This window comes from Mobula hypostoma, chromosome 3 (genome assembly GCF_963921235.1).
Source record: "Mobula hypostoma chromosome 3, sMobHyp1.1, whole genome shotgun sequence".
Classification (NCBI taxonomy): Eukaryota; Metazoa; Chordata; class Chondrichthyes; order Myliobatiformes; family Myliobatidae; genus Mobula; species Mobula hypostoma.
The window spans coordinates 106,710,656-106,736,224 of NC_086099.1; the positions used below are offsets into that span (position 1 = coordinate 106,710,656).

At 44.6% G+C, this 25,569-nt stretch overlaps 1 protein-coding gene and 1 non-coding gene across 6 annotated transcripts in view; both read right to left on the reverse strand.

Moving 5' to 3' along the window:
• LOC134344184 (synaptopodin-2-like) overlaps window positions 1–25,569 on the reverse strand; it is a 161,309-nt gene that overhangs the window by 84,127 nt on the left and 51,613 nt on the right. The window lies entirely within an intron of this gene.
• trnav-cac (transfer RNA valine (anticodon CAC)) lies at window positions 25,485–25,557 on the reverse strand. Its single transcript has one exon. It is a non-coding gene; the product is annotated as a tRNA-Val (tRNA).

Consider the following 25,569-nt stretch of genomic DNA (forward strand, 5'->3'; position numbering starts at 1 on the left):
GAGAATGACCTCACCAACGATTTATGTAACTGCAATGTAATCTCCCTGCTCTCAAGCTCAATGACCTGACTGATGAAAGCCAGGATGCTAAACATGACACTCCTCAGTGCCCTGTCATTCACTGTACAAGTCCCTCCCTGCTTCAACTGACCAAAATTGTATCACCTCACACTTATCAAAGTTGAAATCTATTTAGACAATAGACAATAGACAATAGATGCAGGAGTAGGCCATTCGGCCCTTCCAGCCAGCACTGCCATTCACTGTGATCATGGCTGATCATCCACAGTCAGTACCCCGTTCCTGCCTTCTCCCCGTATCCCTTGACTCCGCTATTATTAAGAGCTCTATCTAACTCTTTCTTGAAAGCATCCAGAGAATTGGCCTCCACTGCCTTCTGAGGCAGAGCATTCCACAGATCCACAACTCTCTGGGTGAAAAAGATTTTCCTCAACTCCATTCTAAATGGCCTACCCCTTATTCTCAAATTGTGGCCTCTGGTTCTGGACTCCCACAACATCAGGAACATGTTTCCTGCCTCTAGCGTGTCCAATCCCTTAAAAATCTAATGTTTCAATCAGATCCCCTCTCATCCTTCTAAATTCCAGTGTATACAAGCTCAGTCACTCCAATCCTTCAACATATGACAGTCCCACCATCCCAGGAATTAACCTCGTGAACCTCCGCTGCACTCCCTCAATAGCAAGAATGCCCTTCCTCAAATTTGGAGACCAAAACTGTACACAATACTCCAGGTGTGGTCTCTCCAGGGCCCTGCACAACTGCAGAAGGACCTCTTTGCTCCTATACTCAACTTCCCTTGTTATGAAGGCCAACATACCATTAGCTTTCTTCACTGTCTGCTGTACCTGCATGCTTATTTTCAGTGACTGATAAACAAGGACACCAAGATCTCATTGTATTTCCCCTTTTCCTAACTTGACACCATTCAAATAGTAATCTGCCTTCCTGTTCTTGCCACCAAAGTGGATAATCTCACATTTATCCACATTAAACTGCATCTGCCATGCATCTGCCCACTCACCCAACCTGTCCAAGTCATCCTGCATTATCTCAACATCCTCCTCATATTTCACACTGCCACCCAGCGTTGTGTCGTCTGAAAATTTGCTAACGTTACTTTTAATCCCTTCATCTAAATCATTAATGTATATTGTAAATAGCTGTGGTCCCAGCACCGAGCCTTGCCGTACCCCACTAGTCACCACCTGCAATTCTGAAAGGGACCCATTAATCCCTACTCTTTGTTCCCTGTCTGTCAACCAATTTACAATCCATGTCAGTACCTTACCCCCAATACCAAGTGCTCTAATTTTGCCCACTAATCTCCTATGTGGGACCTTATCAAAGACTTTTTGAAAGTCCAGGTACGCTACATCCACTGGCTGTCCCTTGTCCATTTTCATAGTTACATCCTCAAAAAAATTCCAGAAGATTAGTCAAGCATGATTTCCCCTTCATAAATCCATGCTGACTCAAACTGATCCTGTTACTGCTATCCAAAGGTGCCGCTATTTCATCCTTTATAATTGACTCCAGCATCTTCCCCACCACTGATGTCAAGCTATCTTGTCTATAATTCCCTGTTTTCTCTCTCCCTCCTTTCTTAAAAAGTAGGATAACATTAGCTACCCCCCAGTCCTCAGGAACTGATCCTGAATCTATAGAACATTGGAAAATAATTACCAATGTGTCCATGATTTCTAGAGCCACCTCCTTAAGTACCCTGGGGTGCAGACCATCAGGCCCTGGGGATTTATCAGCCTTCAGTCCCATCAGTCTATCCAACACCATTTACTGTCTAATGTGAATCTCCTTCAGTTCCTCCGTTACCCTAGGTCCTCTGGCCACTATTACATCTGGGAGATTGTTTATGTCTTCCCTAGTGTAGACAGATCTAAAGTACCTGTTCAACTCATCTGCCATTTCCTTGTTCCCCATAATAAATTCACCCGTTTCTGTCTTCAAGGGCCCAACTTTGGTCTTAACTAATTTTTTCCTCTTCACATACCTAAAGAAGCTTTTACTATCCTCCTTTATATTTTTGGCTAGCTTGCCTTCATATCTCATCTTTTCTCCCCGTATTGCCTTTTTAGTTATCCTCTGTTGCTCTTTAAAAGTTTCCCAATCCTCTGGCTTCCCACTCATTCTTGCTATGTTATACTTCCTCTCTTCTATTTTTATACTGTCCTTAACTTCCCTTGTCATCCACAGTCACCCCTTACTCCCCTTAGAAGCTTTCTTCCTCTTTGGAATGAACTGATCCTGCACCTTCTGTATTATTCCCAGAAATACCTGCCATTGTTGTTCCACAGTCATCCCTGCTAGGGTATCTTTCCAGTCAACTTTGGCCAGCTCTTCCCTCATGGCTCCATAGTCCCCTTTGTTCAACTGCAATACTGACACTTCCAATTTTCCCTTCTCCCTCTCAAATTTGTCATTCCTCAGCCTATCACCGTAATCAATCAAAATTTCTTGTCAATTCATTGTAACCCGTTTCATTATCAACCTGACCTGCTAATTCAGTATCATCAGCAAACTTTATAATTGTGCCATGAGGATTCACAGCAACAGTAGATGAGCACATCCAAAACATTTTTAAAAAATAATGAACAATAGAGGTTGCAGCTCTGACTCCTGGGGCACTGCATCCTTCACAGGAACCCAGTTGGAGAATCACCTTTTAACCATCCTATCATCGAACCCATTCCCAATCCATCTCGCTGGCTCTCTCAGAACCCCATGCAACCTAATCTTCCAAATCAGCCTGCCAGGTGGGACCTTGTCAACAGCCTTACTAAAGTCCATACAGACAATATCCATTGACCTACCAGCATCTATCCACTTAGTTACCTCCTTGAGGAACTCCAAAGCATTTATCAGACATGACCACCCACACACAAAACAATGCTGACTACTCCTTGACCCTTCAAGCGATGATAGATCTTATACCTCAGAGTTCCCTCCAGGCTGATGAGCCTGACCTCCATACATTAAAGTCAGGCTCACAAGTCTATGGTTCCCTGGCCTATTCCTGCTACCCTTCTTGAACAATGGAACAACATTAGCTGCCCTAGAGTCTTCTGGAAAATCATTAGTGGCTAACAACAAAGCAAATATCTCTACAAGGGTCTCCACAATTTCTTCCATCACCTCCTACAAGGTCCAATGGTGCACTTGATCAGGGTCTGGAGATTTTTTCACCATTATGCACTACAAGGCTGCAAATATCTCTTTCTTCATAATATGCATCTCGCTAGATATTACCCTCATCTCCTTGGCTTCCATGATATTCTCCTTAATGAACATCAAGGAGAAATAGATGTTAAACGTCTCAGCCAGCTCCTGTGGCTCCACACATAGGGTGTCTTAATTTACATCAAGAGGACCTAGTCTTTCCCTAGTCACTGCTTTATTGCTAATATAACTGAAGAAACTTTTGGGATCATCTTTCATCCTGGTGACCAAGTCCATCTCGTACTTTCAATTTGTTCTCCTGATTTCCGTCTTCACCCTGCTCTTAAACCTTTTTATAGTTATCAAGAAATACCTTTGTACCCAGTTGCCTAAAACCAATGTACAGTGTCTTCTTTTAGCCTGACCCTCAATATCTCTCATCAGTTAGGGTTCACTGAACTTGACAAGTCTACGCTTCACCCTGGATTTTTGATATGACCCTTTTAAAAGCCTCCCACTTGTTTTCATTGTTTTAAGTAGAATTGTCCAGTCAGTCCCATTCAATCTTGCCTATTGCCTTCAAAGTTGTCTCCCATCAGCTCTGTTCTTGTTGGCCCACATCACCTCCCAGCTGGGCAATACATTAATTTTGAAATGCTCATTCTTGTTGATCAATTGGCAGCTCCTGCAACCCTACCAACTTCCAGGTATCCATGCTTCTCCATCCTGACCTGTGACATTGTCATGAATTTAATTACTCCCTTATCGTTGGCACTGTTTTCACTTGCTGAGGCATTGCCCCCAGAATTTTCCAAATTATCTTGCTTCTCTCGTTCTTGCTCTCTTCTTCAAATTCTACTTCTGAACAAGTTTTGCCGCATTACCTTGTTATGTGATTCAGTGCAAGCTTTATTTAGTGATTCTGTGAAGTGCTGTGGGATACTTTACCCTACAAGTTGGTATTGATTTACCAGTACTGTAAACAGACAGGGCTACCCAGTCGATGAGAAACAGTGCAATATTTACCTACACTCACTTCAGTACAGGTTATGGGACAGCAGTGGTAAGCAGCATTGATGCTGAGCTGTTGTTCTCAATATTTGACTGCTAATAATATTTTTACACATGAAGAACCACATTAAGAAGATCGGGAATTGCATTTCCAATTCTTAGGGTGTAGCAAAGCATTGCATCACCTTGAAATGACTACAAGAATGTGACAAACCCAGCAGCCTTTTTTAAAAAATGCACACAATGAGGTCCCATTATTAGAAGTGTTACAAATGATCAATTCTTCATCCTTTTGTGTTTACTCTCCCATAAATTAGAATTATGGCTAACCTATTACCTGTTACCCTGCCCTTTATGATCACCAGCCACAATTCTGTTAGCATCTAATTTTGTCTACATCTCCAATTCTTTTTTCTCTTACACCTTACAAACAATCCTAAGGTTCCTTAAGATTATTATAACCAGGCTTGTAATGGGGACAAGCTCCCGTGGCCTATTAAATGCTTGCCAGTGGCATCTGCCTCTGACAACCACATCCAGCTCCTGGTCTTCACGTCAGGCTTAGCTACTAAGCCTGGTAGAACCATTTCTGCTGACAGGAGAAGGGGAAAAGACAAGTTACTGGCACCTTAAAACTAGTCACGTCATGCAGATGGGGTTCGTTAGCCGTGGTTGGCAGCTCATCTAAAAGGAAAACTCTGATCTCAAGCCTCCACTGCCTTGCAGCTATAACCACACATGGGGAAGGCTTTGGGAGTAAACCCCGAGGGAAAAATCTGGAGCTGGAGTCCCTGAGGCAGTCCTACATTGAGTACAGTGCTGACTGGCAACTCCTGTGACGTTACTGGTACCAAACTGTATCAGTCTCTGCCGTTCCTCTGGGTTCATCAGTTGCGTGGAGAGGGGGAGCTTGCTACATGGGCAACAGCACGGTCTCCGTATTATACTGCCCAAGCTTGTGTATCTAGACAGCTAGGATGCAATATCCATGGTCACCTCTGACTGACGGAGGCCCTCACCCTCATTACAAATAATAACTGGAAATAGGCAAACCTCGGGAAGTGAGAACATGCGCATTTTTCCAGGAATATTTCCCAGCTTTAATACTGATACTTAATTGTATATTATCATAATTGAAGATGAATTATATTAGCCCGGGATGTCACTGAAGGACTCTCTCAGGGAAATCTCCAAAATCTAAACATCTTCAGCCACTACATCAGTTACCTCCTTCCCATCATTTGGTAAGAAATTGGGATATTAACTGGTGGTATCTCAATTCACAACTCCAGTCGCAACACCTCAGGAACTGAAGCAGCTCAGGAATACTGAGAAAATATTCAGCATTGAAATTAGTAATATTACATGCGTATCAGTTATTGACCACTTCCAACAAAGCCTAACCAATTCATTAACATTACTCCATCACTAGCATTTTGAAACAGAAACTTCGCTGAACTAGCCCGATAAGTACTGTGGCTTTGTGAGAATGTGCAAGCGAATAACTTGTGACGTGACTCACCATCTGACACACAAAGCCTGTTCATCACTACTCACAAGTCAGGAGTGTGATGGAATACTCTCCACTTGTCTGAGTGGCTTTAGCTCTAACAACATACAAAACAGTTTACAGCTCCAGAATGGAGCATTCCACTTAACTGACACCAAAACTGCCCTGCTAAATATTTACTTCTTCCACCCCCTGTGCACTGTGCATGTGCTGTGTACTATCTGCAAAAATACACTGCAGTCACTCACCTCAAATTTGCAACCTGTACCACTGAGGTGTCAAGATCATGCCTCTGGGACCAACAGTTACACAATCCACCACTCAGTTATACTGCATCCTAATTTGGAATTTTTTCCATTCTATTATCAATGCTGGGTACAAGTCCTTAAATCCCTTCCAATATATTATGGTGAATGTACCAGGTTCAAGAAAGTAGGCCACCACTAACATCTCAGGAGTAACAAATGTAAAAATCTTTGCAACATGTCTGCATTAATTTGGGCTAATGGATGGGGTTTGATTGTCATGTTTAAACAGCATCCCTTTTTTTCTCTACTGTGGGAATGCAAGGAGTGCAGGACATCCTGGTCATTTAATGTCAAATAATTGATATGTTCAGACGTTTACTCTCTGTCTGTCTGTATCTTGTTTTACGGCGGTTGGCATCCAGCTTAATGGTGCATTACCACCACCCTCTGCTCCGGAATGTGCACTAGACATACATTCTAAATCCCTTCACCCAATCACACACACAGACACACACACAGACACACACACACACACACACACACACACACACACACACACACACACACACACACACACACACAAACCTACACTTCACCCTCCCATCTTTGACCATCCTAGTATCCTATTCCTGTTTATTCGTCATATTCTATAAAAAACCCCAGTACCCCTTAAAAAGGCTAAAAATACCCAGACCTGTGCTCTCTCACCCATGCCCAGCAACCCTTTTAATGTGAATTCCTGCATCCCCAACTCCCTTAATTTATTTCTCATCATCTCTCTCTGTATTCCATACTTCCTGCAACATAAAACTACATGTTCTACTGACTCCTCTTCCTGACATTCCTCACACAATCCTGTCTGGTGTTTCCCTGTCATTTTCAATGTTTTGTTTAATGCACAATGCCCCAGCCTTAACCTAATCCACACAATTTCCTCTCTTCTGTTTCCATTACCTACCCTAGTAACTGCAACACTCTTTTGTATTTGATATAAATGCCTCCCTTTCCCCTCCCTGTCCCATCTTTCTTGCCACATTCGGTTGACTTTTTCCCAGATTACACACTTAACCTCTGCTTTACTGATACTAATGTGCATTTTTCCACATTTCCTTTCTTTAACGCCCTCTTTGCCAACTCATCCACCCTCTCATTCCCCTTCACCCCTACATGTGCTGGAACCCATAGAAATTTTACCTGACCTCCCTGATTTGCAATTCTTGTAACTAAATGAAGGACTTCATAAAATACATCTTGCCGACTGTTTGCGTGAAAAGACCTTAAACTTGCTAGAACTGAGGATGAATCTGAACATATCAATGCTTTGACTTGTCTGGCTTTCTGCACCCATTGCAACGCAACCAACACTGCCAGCATCTCCACTGTAAACACCCCTAACTTATTAGATGTTCTTCTGCTGATTCCAATTTCTTTTGCTGGTATTACCACCCCAAACCCTGTCACTCCTGTTTCAGGTTCCTTCGCACCATCCGTATAAATGTGAGTATAATCACTATACTTTTCCATCACATGACAGTTAAATGCATTTACCAAATCTGTTTTATATCTTTCTTTCCTTTTTACCTCTAACAAATGCCAGTCTATGTCAGGCCATACAAGCTTCCATGGAGCTACAACCGGATAAACTACTGAAGGACTTATCCTCAGATCAAATACTCCACATTCTTTCGCGATATCATTCCCTACCCCACTAAAGGTATCCCTCTGAAACCTCCCATTTTCCCAGCACTCCAGCAACACTCCTTTAGTAGGGTGAGAATCATTGTGCCCCTGCAAGTTAGCCCAGTAGTTTGCCATCAGTTGCATCCTTCTTAGTTCCAAAGGCATTATTCCCATTTCTACCTGTAGGGCTGACACTGGTGACGTTTTAAAAGCCCCACTGCACACTCTCAAGGCCTGAGCCTGAATCACATCCAGTTTCCTTATAAGAGACCTAGCTGCTGATCCATATACTATATTTCCATAATCCAATACAGATCTTACTAAAGCCACATACATTCTCTTCAAAGCTGAGCAACTTGCTCCCCATTCCCTACCAGTCAAACATCTCATCACATTTATTACTTTTCTACATTTCTCCTCAACTTTCCTGATATGGTCTGCCCATGTTAATCGTGAATCAAGTATAACTCCCAGAAATTTAAATGATGTAACCCTTTCTAATTCAACCCCATACATCCTTAACTTCTTCCCTACCTCAACCCTTTTCCTGGTAAAAAATACAGTTTGAGTTTTGTCTACTGAAACTCTACATCCCCAATCATAACCCCACTCCACCACTTCATCAATTGCTTCTTGTAGTTTCCTGATTATATGGTCCATGTTCCTGCCTCTTTTCCACAAGGCCCCATCATCCGCAAACAGTGACCTACCTATATCCACTGGTACCCTTGTGAAGACATCATTGATCATAATGATGAAAAGTAACGGGCTAATCACACTACCTTGAGGTGTGCCATTTTCCACTATGTACTGTTTTGATAATTCTGATCCAATCCGAACTTGAATTTTTCTACCAAACAAAAAATCTTTAATCCAATTAAAAACTCTCCCACCAACCCCCATCTTGTGCAGTTTAATTAATAATCCTTCCTTCCACATCATATCATAGGCTTTTTCAATGTCAGAGAACACTGCCACTACTGACTCTCTATTTGCCTGGGCCTTCCTTATTTCAGTCTCTAACATAATCACTGAGTCCATGGAATTCCTTCCCTTTCTAAAACCACTCTGATAACTTGCCAGCATTCCCCTTTTCTCAAGCTCATATGATAACCTTTCTGTTATCATCCTTTCCATTATCTTACATATACTTGATGTTAATGCAATTGGTCTGTAGCTAGTGGTTTTTGACAGATCCTTGCCAGGCTTCCTTATTGGAATTACTACTGCTTCTTTCCATGCACTTGGTAATCTTCCCTCCTCCCACACTGTTATAAAAATGCAGCAACTTCAAGAGTGCTCCTTCTCCTAGATTTTTTAGCATCACAGAGCATATCAGATCTTTCCCTCGGGAGGTTGGTCTCGATCTCTTTATTGCTCTCACCATTTCTGCTAATGTAAATGGATCATCAATTATATCATCTGTTCCTTCCCTCCTGCTTAACACACCTGGGTGTTGGCTCATTATTCTTTCCCTTCTTCTTCTCCCTTCTTCAGACAAATTTTCTGAACTGTGTATCAGTACAAATGACTTGGCCATGACCTCAGCCTTATCCCTACTGGAGACTGCAGTTTCCTCCTCAGATATCATTACTGGATATTCCCATTCCCTTCTATCTTCTCCCATCCTCTTAATCATTCCCCATATCTCTCCCACAGGTGTTGTTCTTCCTACCTTGTCGCAAAAACTCCTCCAACTTGCCCTTTTAGCTTGACGTATAGTTCTTCTCACCACTGCCTGTGCTTTCTTATATTGAACCAAATGCTGCATATTATGGGTTCTTTTAACTAGCCTGAATGCTCTATTTCTGTTTTTTACAGCCTGACAACATTCCTCTGTCCACCACGGTACCAGTTTTCTATTCATCCTATTTTTACTCCTAGGTATAGATCCTTCTGCTGCCATGTTAATTGCTGAAGTCACCTGACTGTTTAATTCATCTACATTTCCAGAAATATCAATCTTTGTCAACCCTTCTTCACTCAACTTCTGGAACTTACCCCAATCAGCTTTTTCAAACACCCACTTTGGGGTTCCGCCACCTGGTCTTACTTCAATTTGAACACAAAACTGGGTAGTGATCACTGCCTACTGTTGAAGCAGTCCAAACTCCCCAGTTACTAATACCAGCCAAGGTATTAGACACTAACGTAATATCTAACACTGACTCAGTTCCTGTTGTTATATCTATCCTTGTGCCGCTACCATCATTCATACACACCAAATCCCTTTCTTCCATCAAATCTTCAATTACCTTTCCATTTGGATCTGTAATCTGATCCCCCCATATTGTGCTATGAGCATTGAAATCTGCACACCACACTACTTTATGTCTGTTTTGTCCTTGTATCTTTAATAGGCTGTCCAAATCCAACCTTTTACATGGATTGTAGTAGTTAATTATAACCACTCCCTCCCCTCTTTCCCACATTTCCACCACTATGTATTCCTGATCATCTCCTTTTTCCAGTACCCTATATGGTATACCTTGCTTGATTAACATAGCACAACCCCCTCCTCCCCCTAGATTTCTATCTTTCCTTATCATTGTATACCCATATACCACAAAGTCCAAAGTTGGTTTCAACCAAGTTTCCTGAATACACACTACATCCGGTTTTACAACCATTTCTTTAATAAAGTGCTTGAATTCCTGGCTATTGGCCAGTAAGCTCCTTGCATTCCATTGTAAAAGAATCACCATAATTAGTATTAACTAACACATGACACTTCCTGGCTTGACTGATTACTGAGGTTCTCCCTCACTTCCTCCCATGTCAGTCCTACTAACCCTAAATGGTTTACTGCTGCTTTTACCACCAGCTGAATTTTGTCACTTTTTGACTTTACCTCAGCAGTACTATTAATCACTCCTGCAATGAATGTTACTAGAGCCTTTTTGTCTACATAAATCCTGTCATTTGTTCTTTGTTGCATCTCTCGTATCCCTATTGCTCCCTGTTCATTAGGAGCATTATTCTGTTCTCTTGACATTCTTACAGCTTCTGCACAAGTGATCTTTCTTTTCACTCTTATTTCTTGAATTTTAGTCTCCCGTCTCACAACCTCACACCCACTATATGCAACATTATGAGCTCCTCCACAAGTGCAGCATTTTGGTTGAACTCCTGTTCCGCACTTTCCATATTCATGATCACCCCCACATCTAGCACATCTCCTCTGCCTTTTACAGCTTTTAGCCATGTGTCCAAACCTTTGACAATATTAGCACCTCAATGGCTTTGGCACATACACCCTTACTGGGTAATTCATGAAACCAGGAACACCTTCCTTGGCACTCTTTCTTCTTCAAATTCAATCAATACAGATTCACTTTCTTTTTTCACTCCCTCCTTTGTTGTTTTCAGTCTTTGAACATTCATTACTTTCCCTCCTTTGATATTCCTCTTTATCTCCTCCATATTTATACTCATTGGTATCCCCGTGATCACTCCTTTACAACCACTGTTTTGTGCTCCCACCCTCCCAGTGTATTCCACCTTGCATTTTCCTATCTCTTTTAGCTTGAGTGCTTTCTCAAGTTGTTCCTCATTCGCACATCTTACCAATAAATTGCCATCATTAAGGACTTTTGCAAATACTATTTCCCCTATCTTATTTGTCAGAGTTGTTGTTAGCACAAACGGGTTAATTTTCTTCATATGTCCCTGAGCCTTCTCATTAAACCTAATTATGACAACACCTCCTCTCTGAGCTTGTTCGTCTTCCTCACTTTCAGAGCTTTCTCCACTATCATTTCTTATTCTTTTATTCCCTTTGTCTTGGTTTTTATTCATCCGACCCCTCACTACCTCCTCATTCCCTTTATTTCTCCCTTCACAATAATCCACCTGTCCCCAGCTGCCTACCTCTGGTCCCAAGTCTCTATCCCTCTCCTTCTCCACTTTCTTTCCCTCAACCCCGCCTCTTGTCCGCCATTACTGGACCCATACGACCCCCTCCCCGCAATTTCCATTCCTTCCCCACTCTCTTTCCCTCAACAGGTTCCAAAACACACTCACGCATCAAGCAAAACACAGCCAGCTTCCAGTCCGTCGAGAGAGCCAGACGTTTTCTCAATAACACTCCAACTCAAGTATTTAACTTTGGAAACTTCAAAACAGTCCAGCTGGTTCTTTTCTATAAGATTTAAAACTAAAGTTGATATTGCAGAGAAGCTCCCCCCCCCCCCGCCAGTGATCTCGCTCGAGGCAAAATGCCAGCTTAGCTGGAGTTCTGTTGTTAATTTTGTGTAACTTCCTACTGGCATGGAATACAGGGTTATAAACTGATTTTATTCCCATTGACCACGGGAGATTTACAAAAAGTGGCACTGATTCATCATCACACAATGTGGAACATAGCACTGATATCCCACAGGATTACAAGATCCTGCATTATGTGATGTTATTCATTTTGTTTTTGCAATAAAATGTTGATGAGCATACCAGAAGAAAAGCATGGAAATAAATAAATGTCGTACCCTTTCATTAAACCGCAATCTCTGGTAAGGAGACTCGCGTGAGATTGCAGATGCCAGAATCTGGAGCAACAAACAATATGCTGAAGGAACTCAGTGGGATATGCAGCATCTGTGGGAGGATGTTTTGGGTTGAACCCTGCTCATACCATTATCCTCATTTAAGTTGCATGCCATAATTGGAAGCCTCAATGTTGTAAAGCTCCAGACAAAATCTCAGGCGACTGGGTGACTAAAAGACAATTAATAAGAGTGTCATTAGCTTTTTCTCAATTTCAGTGTTTCTTTTAGTGCATGGTGCTGTACACTGCACCCGTATGGATTCAGGGACTTCAACAGAAAGGGTTGTTTTGTGCATTGTCACTTATTGTGCAGGAAGCAGTTATCCTCTCTTCAACTTGCAGTACACTGCACACTTCTGAAGCTGAAGAACGTTGCTCAATAACCTCAATGAGAAAACCTACAGCAGATAAAAACCCCTCTGGATCGGTATGCTACATTTCAATTACTACATCAGCAAGGCCTAGAGTGCCATGCAGTTGTATCTACATTTTGATGGTGTGCTTTCAGGTTGATTGAGCAATCTGATGTTTTGCTGAACTCCTGGGGGTGGGGGGTCGGGCGGGGTGGTGTTCAGTGAAATTTCAAGCAAAGCATGCAGCCACGAGGCCAAGAAGCCTGGAGTTGGGATGTGAACCCACGATCGACTCTATTTCTTACTGCTCCCACCGATTTAGTGGAAGATTGAAATCGACAAGAGCAGAAGGCAAGTGGGTGTTCAGCACCCTCTGCTGCGAGTGACCGATCTCTCTCTTGCTGTCACTCACTGCTCCCAGAGGAAGGTGCCTGTGTTCGATTGGTCTCTCTCTCTCTCTCTCCCTCCTCCCCCCTCACTTAATGCTGCCAGAGGATGTGCTGGAGTTTTGGGTCTGGGCAAGGTTTAATCAACTTGGCTTATGGATTGGACTCTGTAGTTCATGTTTGTGCCTTTTGGTTGTTCCTTTTTAGTTGCTATTTTGTGCGATGTTGATTGCAGCAGACTGCCTCTGCAGCCTGCAGTCAATGAACAACACCGCACTGGATACTGAACAGAATACTTCTGGACTGTTTCGGTGACTTCGGGTTTCATGTTTTATATTCTGTGTTTCTTGCTTTCTTTTGTACATTTTGTTCTTTGTGTTGGGGGTTTGATGTTTATCTTTGAAAGGGTTCCATGGTTTTCTTTGTTTTGAGGCTACCTATGGAAAGACAAATCTCAGGATTGTATATTGCATACATAGTTTGATTCGAGCAGGTGGGGCCCGTCAGCCCTCGAGCGCAGCCCATCTAGGAGAAGGAAACCTCTGATTTTAAACTTCCGCTGCCTTGCAGCCATACCCACCTCATGGGAGAGGCTTCGGGAGTAAACCCCGAGGAAGAAATCCGGAGCCGGGGTCCCTACGGCAGTTTGATATTGTTTATAACTTCACTGCAATGACACTGGTGCCAAGCTGTATCGGCATTTGCTCATCCCTTGGACTACATCAGTGATGTGGAGAGGAAGAACCTGCTGCATGGGCAACAGCCAGTCCTTCAAATCCTCCCGCCCAGGCTTGCACCCTGTAGAGGACACTGTCCACCAGAGGTGCAAACGCATGATCCCCTGGGATTGATGGCTGCCTACTACTACCACTACTATTACATACTTTGATAATAAATACATTTTGAATCTTTGAACTGGTCCATGTTCATGAACTATTGTTAGACAGACAAACTATCAGTCATGATATTGTGGCGACCCACTTTCTGGTACCCACGAACCGGCTCACGAAACAGCGCGCGCAGGCAGAGGGCCGGCAGCAAAAAGGGCGCCAGGCCATCTTCACCAGCAGGGGGAAAATCCCGCGCACAGAAAGGGTCTGGGAATATGCATTCCCCACAGCAACCCCGCCCAGGGAGGGCGGGAACGGGAAGGCTTTAAAGCAGGCCGCGAAGTTTGAATAAATCTCTTTCATCGCAACTCTAACTCACCGACTCTGTGTGGTTATTCTAGCGCTGTGTGTAGCACATCGCCACAATTGGTGACCCCGACAGCCCAAACGATATTTGGACCAGAGATGACCGACGCTGCATCTGTTCACGCAGTTTCGTTAAAACTGCCAAGCTTCTGGACGCTGCGACCCCATTTATGGTTAGAACAAGCAGAAGCACAATTCCACATTCGGCAGATAACCTCGGAGTCCACTCGCTACTACTACGTGCTGAGCTCCCTCGACCAGGAGACTGCTGCACAAGTTGAGGAGTTTATACAGTCACCCCCGGAGGACGGCAAATACACAGCATTCAAAGCCCTGCTCATAAGGACTTTCGGACTCTCACGGCGCGAACTAGCACGCCGCTTAATGCACCTGGATGGTTTGGGAGACAGGCCGCCGTCAGCATTAATGAACGAGATGCTGGCCCTGGCTGAAGGACACAAACCCTGCCTCATGTTTGAGCAGGCGTTCCTAGAGCAACTGCCCGAGGACATATGCCTGCTGCTGTCCGACGCAGATTTCAGCAACCCCCGGGAGGTGGCGGCCCGAGCAGATGTGCTGTGGAAGGCCAGGAAAGAGAGAGGGGCATCCGTCGCACAGATCACCAATCCGCGTGCCCAATGACAGACCAGACCAGGCCCAGCAGCAGAGCCTACAAAACCCGGCGACGGGAGTGAGGAGCCCAACGAACAATGGTGTTTCTACCACTAGCGGTGGGGCACGGAGGCCCGCCGCCGCAGACCACCCTGCAAATTTCCAGGAAACGCCAGGGCCAGCCACCGCTGATGGCTACGGCGGCTGGCCATCAGGACAGCCTCCTGTATGTCTGGGACAAGCAGTCGGGACGCCGGTTTTTGGTCGACACCGGAGCGGAGATCAGCGTCTTACCTCCAACGAGTTACGACACCCGCAACAGAGAACCGGGACCCACCCTGAGGGCCGCTAATGGCAGCACAATACGAACCTACGGCACCCGCACGGTGCGGCTACAGTTCAGCTCCAGCCGGTTCACGTGGGACTTCACACTGGCCGCCGTGGCCCAACCACTGCTAGGGGCAGATTTTCTACGAGCCCACAGCCTGCTGGTCGACTTGCAAGGGAAGCGATTAGTCCACGCCAAGACTTTTCAAACGTTCTCCCTGGGTGAAGCACAGTTGCCAGCCCCACACCTGGACTCCATCACGCTGTCCGACGATGAATTCACCAGGGTCCTGGCGGATTTCCCATCAGTACTGACACCGCAGTTCACGGCAGCCATGCCCAGACACGGAGTACAGCACCATATCCTGACCCAGGGACCACCCCTCCACGCCCATGCTCGAAGGCTTCCCCCGGACAAGCTCCGACTGGTGAAGGAGGAGTTCAAGAAGATGGAGGAATTAGGGATCATACGACGGTCTGACAGCCCATGGGCCTCCCCCGTTCACATGGTGCCCAAGGCAACGGGGGGCTGGAGACCATGCGGTGACTACCACAGACTGAACGAGGCTACAACGCCAGACCGCTACCCTGTGCCGCACATTCAAGACTTCACAGCAAACCTACACGGCGCAAGGATCTTTTCCAAGGTAGACCTCATCCGGGGATACCATCAAATCCCTGTACATCCGGACGACATCCCCAAAACAGCACTTATCACCCCGTTCGGACTTTTCAAATTCCTCCGAATGCCGTTTGGTCTAAAGAATGCCGCACAGACTTTCCAGCGGCTAATGGACGTGGTGGGACGCGACCTGGACTTTGCATTCATCTATTTGGATGACATCCTCATAGCCAGCAGTAGTCGGCAGGAGCATCTGTCCCACCTCCGCCAGCTCTACTCCCGCCTGAGTGAATTCGGCCTTACAATCAATCCAGCCAAATGCCAGTTCGGACTCGACACCATCGACTTCCTGGGCCACAGGATTACTAAAGACGGGGCAACCCCGCTGCCCACCAAGGTAGACGCGGTCCGCCACTTCTCCCGACCCAACACAATCAAAGGCTTGCAGGAATTCGTGGGTATGGTGAATTTCTACCACCGTTTCCTCCCCTCAGCAGCCCGAACCATGCGCCCCTTGTTCACTCTAATGTCGGGTAAGGGCAAGGACATTACCTGGAACGAAGAGGCTGCAACCGCTTTCGTTAAAACCAAAGAAGCCTTAGCAAACGCCGCGATGCTAGTGCACCCCAGAACGGACGTTCCTACTGCCCTCACGGTGGACGCATCCAACACAGCAGTCGGTGGAGTGCTGGAACAACTCATCGAGGGTCGCTGGCAACCCCTGGTGTTCTCCAGTAAACACCTACGACCACCCGAACTCAAATACAGTGCTTTCGACCGGGAGCTATTGGCACTATACCTGGCACTCTGGCATTTCAGGTACTTCTTAGAAGGTAGGTCCTTCACCGCGTTCACAGACCACAAACCGCTTACCTTTGCGTTCACCAAGGTGTCTGACCCCTGGTCGTCCCGCCAGCAGCGACATCTGTCCTACATCTCCGAGTACACGACGGACATCCGGCATGTCTCTGGAAAGAACAACGTCGTGGCGGACGCACTTTCCAGACCTACCATACAGGCCCTGTCCCAGGGGGTGGACTATGCAGTGCTGGCAGAGGCACAGCAGGCAGACGCTGAGATCCCCAGTTACAGTACTGCAGTCTCCGGTTTACAGCTTCAAGACCTCCCCGTAGGCCCAGGTGAGAGGACCCTACTATGTGACGTAGCTACCGGCCAACCCTGCCCCGTCGTCCCAGCAGCCTGGCGCCGGCGGGTTTTCAAGTCCATTCACAACTTAGCGCACCCTTCCATCAGGACAACCGTCCGGCTGGTCGCCAACAGGTTCGTGTGGCATGGGCTTCGTAAGCAGGTCAGTGAATGGGCCAAAACGTGCATGCAGTGCCAAACGGCCAAGGTGCAGCGGCACACCAAGGCTCCACCGCAGCGGTTCGAACCCACCCGCCGGATGTTCGACCACATCCATGTGGATATCGTGGGGCCCCTGCCAGTGTCACGAGGAGCGCGGTACCTCCTAACTATGATAGACCGGTTCACCAGATGGCCAGAGGCAGCCCCGCTCAGCGACACCACCTCCGAATCCTGCGCCCGAGCACTGATCGCAACCTGGGTAGCACGCTTTGGGGTACCGGCCCACATTACCTCCGACAGGGGTGCCCAGTTCACCTCCAGCCTGTGGTCGGCTATGGCCAGACTTTTAGGAACACAGCTACACCACACAACTGCCTACCACCCACAGTCGAACGGACTAGTGGAGCGCTTCCACCGTCACCTGAAATCGGCTCTCATGGCCCGCCTGGAGGGGCCTAACTGGGTGGACGAACTTCCCTGGGTCCTGCTCAGAATCCGCACGGCGCCCAAAGAGGATCTACACACCTCGTCGGCCGAGTTGGTGTACGGCGCGCCCCTGGTAGTCCCAGGAGAGTTCATACCAGCCCCAAGGGGGCAAGAGGAAGAACCCACAGCAGTCCTGAACAGACTACGGGAGAGGCTCGGTAACCTGGCCCCCATACCCACTTCACAGCACGGACAGAGCCCGACCTGCGTACCCAAAGACCTGCAGAACTGTAAGTTTCTTTTTGTACGACGGGGTGGACACCGGGCACCGCTACAGCGGCCCTACGAGGGGCCGTTTAAGGTGATCAGGAACAACGGGTCCACGTTCGTGCTGGACATTGGGGGGAGAGAGGAGGTTTTCACGGTGGACCGACTCAAACCGGCCCATGTGGACTTGGCGCAACCGGTCCAGGCTCAGGCACCGCGGCGCAGGGGCAGACCTCCCAAACAGAGGCCGATCCAGACTGGGGACACTTGGGGAGGTATCGCCGGTTCTGGGGGGGGCGGTTATGTAGCGACCCACTTTCTGGCACACACGAACCGGCTCACAACAGCGCGCGTAGGCAGAGGGCCGGCCCCAAAAAGGGCGCCAGGCCATCTTCACCAACAGGGGTAAAATCTAGCGCGCAGAAAGGGTCTGGGAATATGCATTCCCCACAGTAGTCCCGCCCAGGGAGAAGCGGGCCGCGAAGTTTGAATAAATCTCTTTCATTGCAACTCTAACTCACCGACTCCGTGTGGTTATTCTAGCGCTGTGTGTAGCACATCGCTACAATATGACCATTTTGTGCTAGAAAGTTAATATGAATGGACATTAGGAGATACAAGGGTCAAAGTCAGCTTCCTAGGCTAAATCCACCCATGAAGAATAGATGGGATACCAGAGCTTTACCAGCATCTTTGGAACTATACCCATGTCTTTATTTTAGAAAGCAAAAGTCAAGATTTCAGAAAGTTAAAAATTAGTGTTTCAGTTAAATAAGGTTCCGTTTTAGGCTGATCACTGTGCATTTTCTGTTTGATGGTCAAAGTAAGATTAATGCAAGAAGTTGATCGTATTTTCTAATAATAAAATTTCAATATACTGAATCTATCCTTTTTTGTTTTATTTAATATTTACTGATTCTATAATTCTTTTCAGTGTTTTATTTCAGAAAATCACATCAAATCCTTGTCATGATGCAGTTACTGTGCATGTTGCATTTCTGTTCATATCAAGACTTCACAATTCTCCATTAACTCTGATATTATTTTATTATAAGACTTCTCAAATCCCCATGACCCTTATACTATATGCCATTGCCAGGGTAAAGTAATTTATATGGCATGAAAATATATTCTGGACACTTTTTTGGGATATTTATAATTAATGTTTTTATTAAGGCTCACAATAAATGAAATACAATGGTTTATTAGATTATTACATTTTCTTGCCCATTCCGAAAATAATAAAGAAACAGATAATATAAATATAGCGGATTCTGAATCCACTGTACTTATATTATCTGGGCAATCAGTGGGCAATCAGATAACCGGAACAACCGTTTATTTGGGACAACTCTTAAAGATCAAAAACTATTCAAGAAAATAGCCAGGATTCCCTTTGACTGCAGCAGAAGAATGTTGCCAAACAGATTCTAACTAGCATCAGATACATGCACTAGTGTGGCCGTTAGACACCACACCATGCTTAGAACAAAGAGTTTTTAAAATAGCATCAGTTGTGTGTGCACTTGTGTTCAAAAACAGTGAACTTAGTCACTGATAATTGGCGAGAAATAAACAGCAATACAAAACAGAACTTTTGCTCACTGGGGTTTCAGGCATTCAGGCTTGGAGATGCCAGAAATGGCCATGAGTGAAAAATAACCAAATTTCACTACTTTAAATTACTAACTACAAAGAATTTGAAGGCATTGGCAAACATCTTGAATGTTACAATGAAAACAAAGACTTAGAGGATGCAATCATTGATAGCACTGTATTAAGGCAGTCCATTATCTATACTAGGTGCCTGGCTGATTTTGTTAATTTACAGTCAAAGAACACCACAGCAATTCCTCTGCTGATAACTATCAGGAACTAATAGACAGTTTTATAGTATTGTAGTAGTATTGATAGTTTCTAATTTGTTCAAATACATAAATTTTATATTCAGTTTAGCAGTAATTTGTCTTTTTTTATATCTTAACTATTTCCATAAGACATCAGCTAATTGGAGCAGCTGCTTAATTGGGCAAAAGTGTGCTGGTCCCAATGTGTTCCAATTAACCAGAATCCACTGTGTGAAAGTCTTTGGCACATATAGCTCGGTACTGTATTTGCACAGTACTGTACTTGCTAGTATGGATCAGAGAGCAAGATTGTAAATCTGGCAGGAGCAAAGGATTGGCAAGGATGGAGTGCTGTGGGAAGGATGTGGACAGGTATCAGAGGAGTACTGGGGGAGGTGGCACAGGTGCCAAAACACCCAGTCCTGAGACACAAGGCAAGGTGATTTGATTAAAAACAATCAGTTTATTGATCATTACATAATGTCTCTCTGCTGCTTCCCACTCCCTCCCCTTTTCCCCTCTCCCTGCTCCCTTTCCACTGTCAGTCCACAATAGAGACCCATATCAGAATCACTCACAAATGCCATGAAATTTGCCCACAGAAGGCAAAGAGTGGTTGTATACGGGTCATATTCTGCATGGAGATCAGTCACCGGTGGAGTGCCTCAGGGATCTGTTCTGGAACCCTTACTCTTCGTGATTTTTATAAATGACCTGGATGAGGAAGTGGAGGAATGGGTTTGGAAGTTTGCTGATGACACAAAGGTTGGAGGTGTTGTGGCTAGTGTGGAGGGCTGTCAGAAGTTACAGCGGGACATTGATAGGATGCAAAACTGAGCTGAGAAGTGGTAGATGAAGTTCAACCCAGATAAGTGTGAAGTGGTTCATTTTGGTATGTCAAATATGATGGCAGAATATAGTATTAATGGTAAGACTCTTGGCAGTGTGGAGGATCAGAGGGATCTTGGGGTCCGAGTCCATAGGACACTCAAAGCAGCTGCGCAGGTTGACTCTGTGGTTAAGAAGGTGTACGGTGTCTTGGGCTTCATCAGTTGTGGATTGAATTTAGGACCCAAGAGGTACTGTTGCAGCTATATAGGACCCTGGTCAGACCCCACTTGGAGTACTGTGCTCAGTTCTGGTCACCTCACTACAGGAAGGATGTGGAAGCCATAAAAAGGGTGTAGAGGAGATTTACGAGGATGTTGCCTGGATTGGGGAACATGCCTTATGAGAATAGGTTGAGTGAACTCGGCCTTTTCTCCTTGGAGCGATGGAGGATGAGAGGTGACCTGATAGAGGTGTATAAGGCATTGATCGTGTGGCTTTTTCCCAGGGCTGAAATGGTTGCCACGAGAGGACACAGGTTTAAGATGCTGGGGAGTAGGTACAGAGGAGATGTCAGAGGTAAGTTTTTTTTACTGAGAGTATTGAGTGCGTGGAATGGGCTGCCGGCAACGGTAGCGGAGGCAGATATGATAGGGTCTTTTAGATAAGTACATGGAACTTGGTAAAATAGAGAGCTATAGGTAAGCCTAGTAATTTCTAAGGTAGAGACATGTTCAGTACAACTCTGTACCGAAGGGCCTGTATTGTGCTGTAGGTTTTCTATAATATTATGTTTGTCATTTTATGAAATCAAAATTTGATATGCATTTTCTTTCCTTAGCATTTTTCCAACTACTCAGTTACATAATCATTATAGATCAGTACAGGTGTCCCCCGCTTTTCGAACGTTCGCTTTACGAAACCTCGCTGTTACGAAAAACCTACATTAGTACCCTGTTTTCGCTTTCAGAAGGTGTTTTCACTGTTACAAAGAAAGGCAGCGCGTGATAAAAAATCAATGTGCAATAAAAGGCAGCCGTGCCCCGAGCAGCCGCTCTCCCCGGATTCGGAATGGCATTGCTTTATCACGTTGCATTGAACAGCCGTTAGCAAGATGAGTTCCAAGGTGTCGGAAAAGCCTGAAAGAGTAAGGGTGTTACACTTAGCGTAAAACTAGACATAATTAAGCGTTTCGATCGTGGTGAACGAAGCAAAGACAAAGTGAGTTTGGCTTGTAGAAGTTGACAAAGATGATGTTGAAGAGGTTTTGGCATCCCATGACGAAGAACTGATAGATGAAGAGCTGATGCAATTGAAAGAGGAAAGGATAACAATCGAGACCGAATGCAGAAAGTGAAGCAACTGCATGAGATTTTTGCTGCAATGATAAAGTACGACTTTAATTTTGAAAGGGTACGTAGGTTTAGGGGATATTTGCAGGATGGTTTGAATGCTTACAAACAACTGTATGACAGAAAAATGCACAAGGCTCAGCAGTCAAGCAAGCCTTCCACATCAGCCACAGCAGACGACGAACCTCGACCTTTGACATCGAGGCGGGCAATCGTAGGAGTAGATGAGCTGCCTGCCCTGATCGATGATGAGATGACACCCCCGTGCCCAACCACCCCAACACCCGGGCCCCGGACAGATACTGTACCAATTCGCGAAGAATGCAGTGGTAGCCAGGAGGCACACAGCACATCTTTAAGAAAAAAGCCCAAATAAACATGCTAATTAATTAGATGTCGCCTAGCATGTAATTGTCGGCCCAGATCAGAGGTGATGCAATCGGCAATCGTCCCTGATCTGCGCCGACATTTACGCGCTGGGCAGCACCTAATTAATTAGCATGTTTATTTCGGCTTTTTTCTTAACGATGTGCTGTGTGCCTCCCGGCTACCGCTCCGTTCTTCGTGACAATGTATTGGGTTGGCGGCCCGGTGGGTAGGGGCCACTGCACCACCCAGCCTGCGACGACTCAGTCTAACACACCATCATCAGTGTGCTAGGCGCTGTTTTCCCAATTCCGGTAAGTGATACTACACTGTACATACATTATTTCTACTTTATATAGGCTGTGTATTTTTACGTGTTATTTGGTAGATTTGGCAGCTTCATAGTTTAAAGGTTACTGGAGAGCGCTTGCACTGTGTTTTTGCCAACAGCGCTTGCGTGAGATTTTCGCTACAGAGATCTGTACAGGCAATTGTTGTAGAGAAGTATTTCTACTTTATATAGGCTGTGTATTTATCATATTATTCCTGCTTTTACTATATGTTACTGTTATTTTAGGTTTTATGTGTTATTTGGCATGATTTGGTAGGTTATTTTTGGGGCTGCGAACGCTCACAAAATTTTCCCATATAAATAAATGGTAATTGCTTCTTCGCTTTACGACATTTTGGCTTACAAACTGTTTCATAGGAATGCTCTACCTTCGGATGGCAGGGGAAACCTGCATTATCAAACTACAGATCTCTCATTATTGCACCTTATTAGCAGATTTAATGTATCCAGCAAGAATTCACCTGAGAGACTGCTCAGCAATTCTGGCTGCTAATTTTCAAAGTCAGATTTGTTTTGGCAAGTCAATTTGAAAACAAATTCTCGGCTGCCCCTTAAGCACAATTGTGCAGAAATATTATGCTGGAAGAAACTATCATCTAATTGAGATGTTAAGCAGAGGTTTCCTTGTATTCATGTAAGAGATGGCAAGTTGAAAGGTACAGGATAATTGCCTCCAGAATCTTGAATAATGGCCAAATGTGTGAAGTCCCCATAAGACCATCTGGTAGCTGAAATCCAAGCATCATCATTCTCAAGAAAGCTTATGGAGCCAAATAAATAATTCTGAAGTTATTTGAGACAATTATATGCAAATGTCAAATAAAAATCAATTTTACACAAATAGCAGGTAAGAATCACACCATCAGCTACTTCCAGGTAAAATCACACTCACTCAGAAATTAGTCTGATGGCTATTCACGTTTTCCCATCACCAGGCACAGACTAATAACAGTTTTGATTTCACAATCCAGGACCTGCCCACTTCTTATTTTCTCCGTATTATTATTTTCAGTTTGCCTTTAGTACATTGGCTGTTTGCAACTCTTTGTCTATGTATAGTTTTCATAAAATTCTATTGTATTCTCTTTTTTCCATGCAAATGCCTGCAAGAAAATGAATCTCAAAGTAGAATATGGTAACAAAACTACTTTGATAATAAATTTACCTTAAACTTTAGATAAAAATCCTTTAAATATATTAGCTGGTCGTATTCAATTTACCGCTACTGGATCTTTGCTGTGTAGAAACTCAGTGCTGTTTTCCATTTCACAAGAGACATCTGTTCAAAAGGACTTCATTAGCTTAAAACACGCTGAACAAACCGGATTCTGTGAAAGGGTCTGTTTGCAGCAAGTTTTTGCTTGTTTTCTTCCTTCAATGCCATTTGTTTAGTATTGCTCAGTGATGGTTTTGCATGTGAGGAATGCAATGTAGCATAAATAATAAGGCCCTGTAAACAATATCCATTTATCCTGTTGCTGCATGGTAGCCCAGAGGAAGTTTAGGAAGTATTCAGACCAAGGGTCTACAACATCATTGAGGAAACAGTAGGGAGAAATCAGCACTGAGGGGATGAAACTGAAATCCTCCCAGTGAAATCCGTTTCTACCTGGTAAAGAGGTGCCACTGCACAGGATTGGAAAAGCTGCAGAAAGTTGCAAGTCAGTAGGCTCCATCATCGGCACTAGCGTCGCCTGCGTTGATGAGGTAGCATCCATCATTAAGGACCCCCCTCACCCAGGACATGCCCTGTTCTCATTGCTCCCTTTAAGGAGCCTGAAGACATACGATCAACATTTTAGGAACAGCTTCTTTCTCCAATGAACACTATCTCACTATTTTTTTTCTTTTTGCTCTACTTTAATTACATATCTTTCTGAAATTTACAGATTCTTTTATTACATCTTGCACTGTACTGCTACCATAAAATAAGCTTCAGGACAAATGCCATTGATACTACATCTGTTTCTGATACTGGTCAGTAAGAAAAGGAGGGAATTAATATTTTACTAGAAATAGAAAAAAATGGTTGAAAAGAGTCTGATATGCCTGGGACTTCATTAGCAACGAAAAGAAAATAAAAACTTCGTGATCTGACAGCTACAGAAAAGGTAACTCAAAGGTTATATTTTTTTCTGCATTTTGTTAGGCTAGAGGGATGAGGGTGCTTCAGGGTTATTTGACCATTAATGCTCTTTCAATGAATTTGGGTCATAGCCAGAGTCTGGGGGTGGGGGGCAAGAGAGATTGGAAATTAAGCCAAAGGAGTTAACATCCGATTGTACATTCTTAATAAACTAATGCAACTAACCAGTGAGCCAGAATAAATTTAACTCTGCATATAATGCATATTACCCCCAAATCTGAGTTACAACCAGGACTTGCTGGCTCAAAGCAGCATTTGTTAAGCCGCAAATAACAGGCCCCTAAATGACTAAACAGTATTGAAACGTAGTAATTACGATTAATAATTAACAAATTTACTTCAAAGTTCAACTTAAAAATGCAAACAACAGGAATTCTGCAGATGCTGGAAATTCAAGCAACACACATCAAAGTTGCTGGTGAACGCAGCAGGCCAGGCAGCATCTCTAGGAAGAGGTGCAGTCGACGTTTCAGGCCGAGACCCTTCTACTAGGAAGAGGTGCAGTCGTGTCAGGACTAACTGAAGGAAGAGTGAGTACTTACTCACTCTTCCTTCAGTTAGTCCTGACGAAGGGTCTCGGCCTGAAACGTCGACTGCACCTCTTCCTGGAGATGCTGCCTGGCCTGCTGCGTTCACCAGCAACTTTGATGTGTGTTGCTCGAAGTTCAACTGTTAGGTTACTTGTACTTTGAAACATACAGTGAAATGTGTTTGCATCAAATTAAATCAGCGAGGATTAGGCTGAGCAGCCTGCTGGTAAATGTAGGACTTGGAACGTGGGAGGAAACCCACTCAGTCACGCGAGAATGTACAAACTTATCAAACACAGTGCGAGAATAGAAACCCAATGTCACAACAGGTTGATATACAACAATTACATTAAACTACCATGCCAAACCAAAATTGTGTTCCTGCCCAGGATCAAACTGGGGACCTTTTGCGTGTGAGGCGAACGTGATAACCACTACTCTACAGAAACCACAAGAACTAC